Below are 7,529 nucleotides of genomic sequence, written 5' to 3' on the forward strand. Positions count from 1 at the left end.
TAACAAAAGCAGATATGAACTCAGCTATTATAGGTTCAGTCTATTTTACCCAGTGACCCCACTGTGGCCCGCTAAAAGCATAGACAAAATGGACAACTGTAATTATATTGGCCAACTACAAATTAAGGAGGTGAATAGAATTAATATGATTATTTTCATTTCTCATCCCTGTTTGCACCTGACTTATATTTTTAATAAAATTAAAAATTAAAAATCATTTTAATAATACTATTCCATCAGCCAGGAAGCCCCAGTTCAAGTCTTACCTCTGCCAAAATTCCCTAGATGGCTTTAGGCAAACTACTTTCTCTCAACCCTGAAATGCCAACAATGTGTGAATGATAGCAATATTCACCAGTTTTGTTCCTAAACTGCAATCTTATTATTTTTTTTATAATTGCCATTTCTTTGGCATGCAAATGTGTTCTGTGCAATCAGCACAACTTTTTTTCCCAACGAAAGGACCTCACCTTGTTGCAGGGATTATAATCGGGGATTTTTTCTGCCGGAACGTGACGGAATGGCGTTCCAGGACCTCTTGAAAGTAATCACGTCTAGTGGCCACGCCCCCGATCTCCAGACAGAGATCAGTTCCCCTGGAGGAAATGGCCATTTTGGAAGGAGGATTCTGTTACAGGAGGCTTTTGCTGGATCCTGGTAAGCCTGCTGCTGCGATGGAGGGGGAAGCACATGTGGCAGGAGGGGAAACAGCATGCTAGCCTATGCTGGGTGCCTCCCCCCCCTGATCAGCCAGGGAGGCAGGTTGGGACGCCCACCTCCAGCGAAGGCTTCACCCACCCCCAAGCTGACCCCCCCCCACGGCATCGGAGTGGGCTGCGTGGCATGGCTGTGGGCTCGCCTGCCTTATGGGCACCTGGGACAACAGTACTAACAGCACAGAGTAATACGCCACGCCTCAGCTAGGCGGTGCGCGCTTCCCTGCAGTCATCCTGGTCGCGACCGGGTGAAGCTCTGGGCCACGGCCTGATGGTGTGGTGTTCCCACTTGCCCTGCCTTCCTGGGCGGAGTGGGGGAGCCTCAGTCCATGCCTCAGCTGGGCTGCAGCCAGGCAAAGCTCCAGGCCATGGCCAACAGTACAATGCGCCCACTCACCCAGCCTCCCCTGGTGGAGTGGGGTGAGGCACCGGGGTGCTGCTCAGCTGAGCAGTGGACATGCCAGCCCCTGCTGTGGCGAAGCAGTGGGCCATGATGTTGCAGTGCGGCGTGCTCGTTTGCCTGGCCTACCTGGGCAGAGCAGGGGAGGACCCAGGCCATAGCTCAGCTGAGCTGTGTGCGTGTCTGCCCCGCCACCTACTACATCACGCTGGCTCTCAGTTGGTGTAACTGCTTTACACATTTGAAAATGCTATACAGATGATAAGTATTATTATTACTCAAGAAGAAGCTCTAAAACAGTAATACAAAATTGGTAGAAAAATCTTTGTTCATTTCCTCAACTCCTTGAGAACATGAAGGAACACCTCTACCTTGAGTTGCCAACCTCCAGGTGGTGGCTGGAGATTTCCCAGAATTATAACTGATCTCCAGGCTGCAGAGATCAGTTCCCCTGAAGAACATGGCTGCTTTGGAGGGTGGATTCTATGGCATTATGCCCTGCTGTGGTCCTTCCCCTCCCCAAACCCTGCTCTTTCCAGGCTCCACCTCCAAATTTCCAGGAGCTGGTGACCTTACCAAGTCTAGTCTAACAGTTACCATCGTCCTCTGAAGCGCTTCCCTCTGAACCTCCATCTGCAGGCTTTTTCAGAATGCCACTTTGCATTGAGAATACTTTCCCCCTTGAAACTCAGCATTTGTTTTATGCAAATTTTATGCCCTGGCTTGTTTTTAATGACTGCATTTTAATTGTTTTATTTGTAACCTGTCTCAAGAAGCTCATTGGAGAAGCAGCATGCAAATTTTCCAAATAAATACAATAAATGTAAATGCATATTTGTTAGAAGCTGATGACCTGAAATATTGCATTGACAGGTAAGGTGAAGTTTCTTCTCAGTACCCAGTTCCTTATTCAACTCATAAGCAGTTTCAACTTGAATAAAGAACTGAAGTTTGAATACCTCAGTTCCTCAAAATAGCCTTTAGACCACCACGATGAACCAAAATAATATACTCCCTCTACTAACATACCATCCCCATAAAGCATGTCCTAGTATTTTATCTAGTCAAGAGCAAAGACTAGGAAATTTCAGACTGTTGGGGGACATAGGATACCAACAATTACCTACCTACATTACTCAGAACCACATTTTTTCACACTGACAATTTTACATAGACTTATGCATTGGACTGCAAGTCACATATGAAAAATTAACAAGCCAAAGGAGACTGGGGTGGGGGGAGAACAAAAAAATAAGATTCACAGATTCACATCTTTGTAACTCAAACTGAGGTAAATATTTCCATTTAACTTCTACTTATCTGAACAGCTCCCTCGGGGCATGCTAAAATGTGTCTGGTAGTTTTCAAGTTACAGAGTTGCCTGATTGCCATTTTTGACATGTTGAAGAGAAAACATAATAAGCATCCTTCAGTAACACCGTAAGTGGACAGATATGGGCCAATTTCACTTCAGAGATCAAGGTTTGGCAAGGAAAGCTTGTTGAACTAGTGTCTCCTGAGGAAAATGACACAAAATTGATATGCAGAACATTCTGAGGTAAAGCTGACATGTATTCTAAATTACTGGCATTCATCTTGGTATACAGTTCTTTTTTTAAAAAATATATATTTTTTGATAGAAGGGCTTTAGAACCAGCCCTCCAAAGAAAAAGTGTGTGATCACAACAGGCGATCTAAGTTCTGAGTTATCATTTATGGCCACTTATTTATTTGTCGAACAGGAATCTAGAGCAGTCATAGGCTACTAAACCTTCCCGTTTAATTGCATGAAAACACATCTGGTGTCTAAGATGCAAATGCTGCCTGAATGTAACAAGCTGTTTGACTAGTTCTGAGGTGAAACTCTAGAAGGGCCAGCCAATTTGGGCTATATTTATTCAGTGACTTTGTAAGGATAATGGGGTTATGAGACTGATAAATTAGAAAAAAAATAATATTCAGTGTTTAGAAAGATCAGTGATATTCTAGAATAATAAAAAAAACCCTTGACAATCAGGTTACATGGCAACTTTTCAAAGAAGCAAAGGTCATTCTAGAAACCCACAGTTTCATGGAGTTTGTTATATAACAACAACAACAACAACAACAACATTCAATTTATATACCACCCTGCAGGGACAATTTAATGCCCACTTAGAGTAGTTTACAAAGCGTGTTATTATTATCTTCATGACAATCACCCTGTGAGGTGGATGGGGCTGAGAGAGCTCCGAGAGGCTGTGACTGACCCAGCTGGCTTCAAGTGGAGGAGTGGGGAATCAAACCCAGCCGCTCTTAACTACTACACCAAACTGGCTCCTTATAGTATGGGTTGAATTTCTTACACTTGAAAACAGAGATGCCAAACACTACCCTTCCTGTATTTTGATTTCAGGTTGTGTCTCTGGAGTGGACACTCACTGAATCAAGGTAATAAGTAGTTCAGTATCACCTTTAAGACTAACCAACTTTATTGTAGCATAAACTTTTGAGAACCACTGCTCTCTTTATCAGATGCTGCAGCTGTTGAAGAGAGCTGTGGTTCTCGAAAGCTTATGCAGGTTAGTCTTAAAGGTGCTTAGTCTTAAAGGTTAGTCTTAAAGGTTGGTTAGTCTTAAAGGTGCTACTGGACTCTCCACTATTTTGCAACTACAGACTAACATAGTTAACTCCTCTGGATCTATGACCTGAATCAAGCTAAAGGATGTCATTTTTCTAGTGGCTAATCATGATTCCATAGGGAGTATACTTTTGAATTTATGCATATGGATGTGGGATCTAAGGCCAATAGTCTACTATTGTTTGATTTGAAAAATAGTCTACAGTAACTAAGAGTGCCATCCAAAGAACACTTTCCTATGAGAAGACCCATGGAATTGACCTATCTTAAACACTTGTGTGCCTTCAAGAGTATGCAAGAGTCACCAAGAGTTGTTACTACCAAGAGTAGCAGGATTTGAATCCAGCAGCACCTTAGAGACCAACAAGATTTTCAGAGTATAAGCATCCAAGAGAAGTATCTGAAAAGAGAGCTTTGATTTTCAAAAGCTTATGCTCTGAAAATCTTGGTAGTCTTTATGATGTCACTGGACTCAAATCCTGCTGTTCTACCGCAGACCAACTTGACTACCCCACCTAATAGTACCAAGAGTAACTACCACAATTAATTCTACATTTCCCATCACACATGAACCATTAGGAATCTTTCTCCTCCCATAAACAGGATTCAAATGCTGTGTGTGTTTTGGGAGAGGGGGGAAGCTTACCTCTTTACCAGGCTTTAACCAACATTATTTTGTAACCGCAAGCATCTTTAACAGCGTAACTAATCTGTGTAAAGAGATCTTGAGCATGCACTTTTTTACTTTTTCCAGCCAGCTACTGCATCACCAACTGCGCTCATCAACTTATATATACTCTCTGGGACAAGGAGAGCAGAGGCATTTCTTCCAAAACTCTTAAACAACTTGCCAACTCAGAACTATAGGGACCAAATAGGCAAGACTTAATGTTCGCATAAATAAAATCATGTATGAAGCCAGCATTGCTTTCACATAGTGTATAATTCATTGTGTCAGCCACAGAGGGAACGCAATTTAATACATGTACACTTGTTAATTTGCCAAGGCTGTAGTTAAAAGAGATAAAAGCTTTTTTGAGCTTTATTTTTAGAAAGCTTTTCATTCGGTTTTCTTTATTAACTTAAAGCGCAGGATTATTTTAAAAGACTTTTTTATTTTATAAAATAGCATGATTTAAACACAATAAATGTACTTTCCCTACCTATTTGGTAGTTCCCAATAAGCAAATGATGAATTGAGAGAACTCCAGGACTATATTAAGCCCCCCCCCCCCCGGGGTGGAGTGTGAAAGTGGGCGAGAGCCTGAGGAGAATTCTCTGCTGTGAGATATTGTCGAAGTTTGGCCCCGGCAGAGTAATGCTTACTGGAAGCGGCCCCTTTGACAGCAACTCTGTCCTTAAGCCCCAGAGGGGAAGAGTGCTTGTGCATGCGCAGAGTGCATCTCTGAGACGGCTCAGCTTTAGCTCCGCTCATCTCTCCTTTCAGTCGCCTCCCTAGCGTCTCTTGCGCGCTACCCCTCTCACCTTGCCCACATTTCTTCCCGCCCCCTTGCCTCCCCAGCCGCGCTTGTGGACCCCAACTGCGTCCGCCCGCGCCTCCCCAGTCCTTAGACTTACCAAGCTGATCCTGGGAGAAGTTCAGCGCTGAGGTAAATAGACACATCACCGACCAATGAAAAAAGGCGAAAGGCAGCCGGGGGAGCTCGGGGCGCGCGCGAGGAGTCACCGAGAAGGCGCCTCAGGGGCAGCGGCGGCGGCGCTGCTCAGGTCCAGCAGAGGCGGGGCGGGAGGGACAAGGCGCTCCGGCTGAGGAGCTCCCCGCGGACTCAGGCGGCTTCTCTGGCCAAGAGCCGAGGCATTTCCAAGGCGGGCGAGCCCAGGAGGGCGCCTGCTTCCTTTTGCAGCCAGCGGGGAAGGGGCAGAAGGAGGGGACAGGTGGGGGGCGGGGGCTTCTCCGGCTGTAGCACGGGCGAGGAGCCGGGCTAGTTGCAAGTCAGCTCCGGCACTCTCTGCTACTCCCAGGGACTTCCAGGCTTTCCCCTCCGACCTGGCTTCTAAAAGGCGCTCCAGCAAGGATGGGGGCAGGCAAAAGAACGCCTCCTCACCACCACCTCCCGCCCACCCACACACTCGGGGAAGCCCAGCAAAGGGGTGGGGGGTAGTTTGGCAACCTCTCCCCCGAAAGCTTAGTCAGCTACTACAAGGAAAAGCCCAGGGAGGCTTCGCGTCTCCAGGAGAGAGTGGCTCTCTGGGGAGAGATGCCCTCCTTCTTCGCCTGGGTGCGAAGCGCGCACGCAGTCCGCTTGGATGCCATGCGAAGCGGCGGCTGAGGGAGGCTTGTGCTCGAAGCGCGCCTTCTTCGAAGGAGTTGTCATTTTCTGTCGAGGCAAACGATGCGGGAGCGAACAAAAGGGAGGATGGCTGGGCTGAATGGCTGGACGCACAAAGGGATCTGCCACGCATGGCTAAGTCCCGTGGTTGGGTCAGTTCCCCTTACCCTGCTCCTGGAGCGATTTGTCCTCTGAGGCACAATGAAAACTACTCAGGTTGCCACTTCCCCTGGGGATCTCTTGGAACCGAAGCCTGGGACCTGTTGGACGTCAAAAATTAACTGGCTCTTGTACCTTTAGCTGCAGAGTCCGGTCAGCAGTTCACAGGAACGAAGGGATGCAAAGAAGGCACAACTACAGGTCCAAACGTTGGCAATCTTCGTTTGAGCTGGATGGGATAATTGCTAAGTGTCTTATTAATTGGGCTATAAATATGGTTGACTTAAAGGAAACTTGATTCCTCACATTAATGTTTAGGGTTTAAAACCTGTGGAACTCAGAATAAATATGCCTCACGGTGATGTTTACTACATTATTCCATCTTCCCTAGGAAAAGCTCAGGGGAGCATTCACTGTTCTCCCTGCCCTGTTTTATCCTCAAACCACCCTGTGAGGTAGGTTAGGCTAAAAGAGAGAGTGAGTGGCCCAGTCACCTAGTCATGGGATTTTAACTCGGGTTTCCCAGACCATAATCTAACATTTTAACCAGTGCATCACCATCCAACACTTGTCAACCCAGAACACAGTTATTAAGAAGCAAGGTCCTTTAAGTTCAATAGAACTAACTTTCAAGTTAACATGGTTTTTACGGTTGGGTTGTATGCAGGCTGGCAACTGATACAAGGATGCCAGATTTTCATTTTTGTATTGCTGCAGCCAAAAGACATGCCTCTCATGTTGGTTCAGGAACATTTACTTCCTTCGTTTATCCTCCACCTTTCTTGTATTACAGAGTTATAAATCAATGCAATAAAGGTTGGTACAATGCATACAATGAACAGTGTCATAAAACTGGATCACACAATTAAAGAACAATGGAATAACAACAAAATAATATTTTCATCAAGTGGATTTCATAGTGAAAGAGCAATGAAATATATTGTAATGTATTGAATAAACAGAGCAGTATAAAGGGAGACAGAAAAATCTCTAAAACTTTCATGGTGGTGGTGGAAAGTGTCATCAAGTTGTAGCTAACTTATGGTTAACCCCTGCTGGGATTTTCAAGGCAAGAGACTTCACAGGCAGTTTGCCTTTTGCCTGCTCTGCTTAGCAACTCTGGGTTTTTTGTGGGGAGGTCTCCCAATCCAGATTCTAACAAAGGCCCACCCTGCTTCGCTTCCAAGAGCTGGCAAGATCAGGTTTGCCTGAGCTATCCATGTCAGGTCGAAATCTTTGTAGGCAATTAAAATTGGAACCCTATCACTGTTATAGAAAGTACCCTTCTTGCAGAATTCTGTTCTTTCCACAACACTTTATAATAATGCCCTCTTAAACAGTTT

The 7,529-nt window shown here is 45.4% G+C and overlaps 1 protein-coding gene across 1 annotated transcript in view; it reads right to left on the bottom strand.

The window, feature by feature from the left end:
* MME (membrane metalloendopeptidase) overlaps window positions 1-5,708 on the bottom strand; it is a 107,300-nt gene extending 101,592 nt beyond the window's left edge. Inside the window, exon 1 of the mRNA XM_054983300.1 lies at window positions 5,315-5,708. The gene's annotated coding sequence lies outside the window, so the exon portion shown is untranslated. The remainder of the gene's footprint in view (window positions 1-5,314) is intronic.
* Between the last annotated feature and the right edge of the window lie 1,821 nt (window positions 5,709-7,529).

This window comes from Eublepharis macularius, chromosome 6 (genome assembly GCF_028583425.1).
Source record: "Eublepharis macularius isolate TG4126 chromosome 6, MPM_Emac_v1.0, whole genome shotgun sequence".
Classification (NCBI taxonomy): domain Eukaryota; kingdom Metazoa; phylum Chordata; class Lepidosauria; order Squamata; family Eublepharidae; genus Eublepharis; species Eublepharis macularius.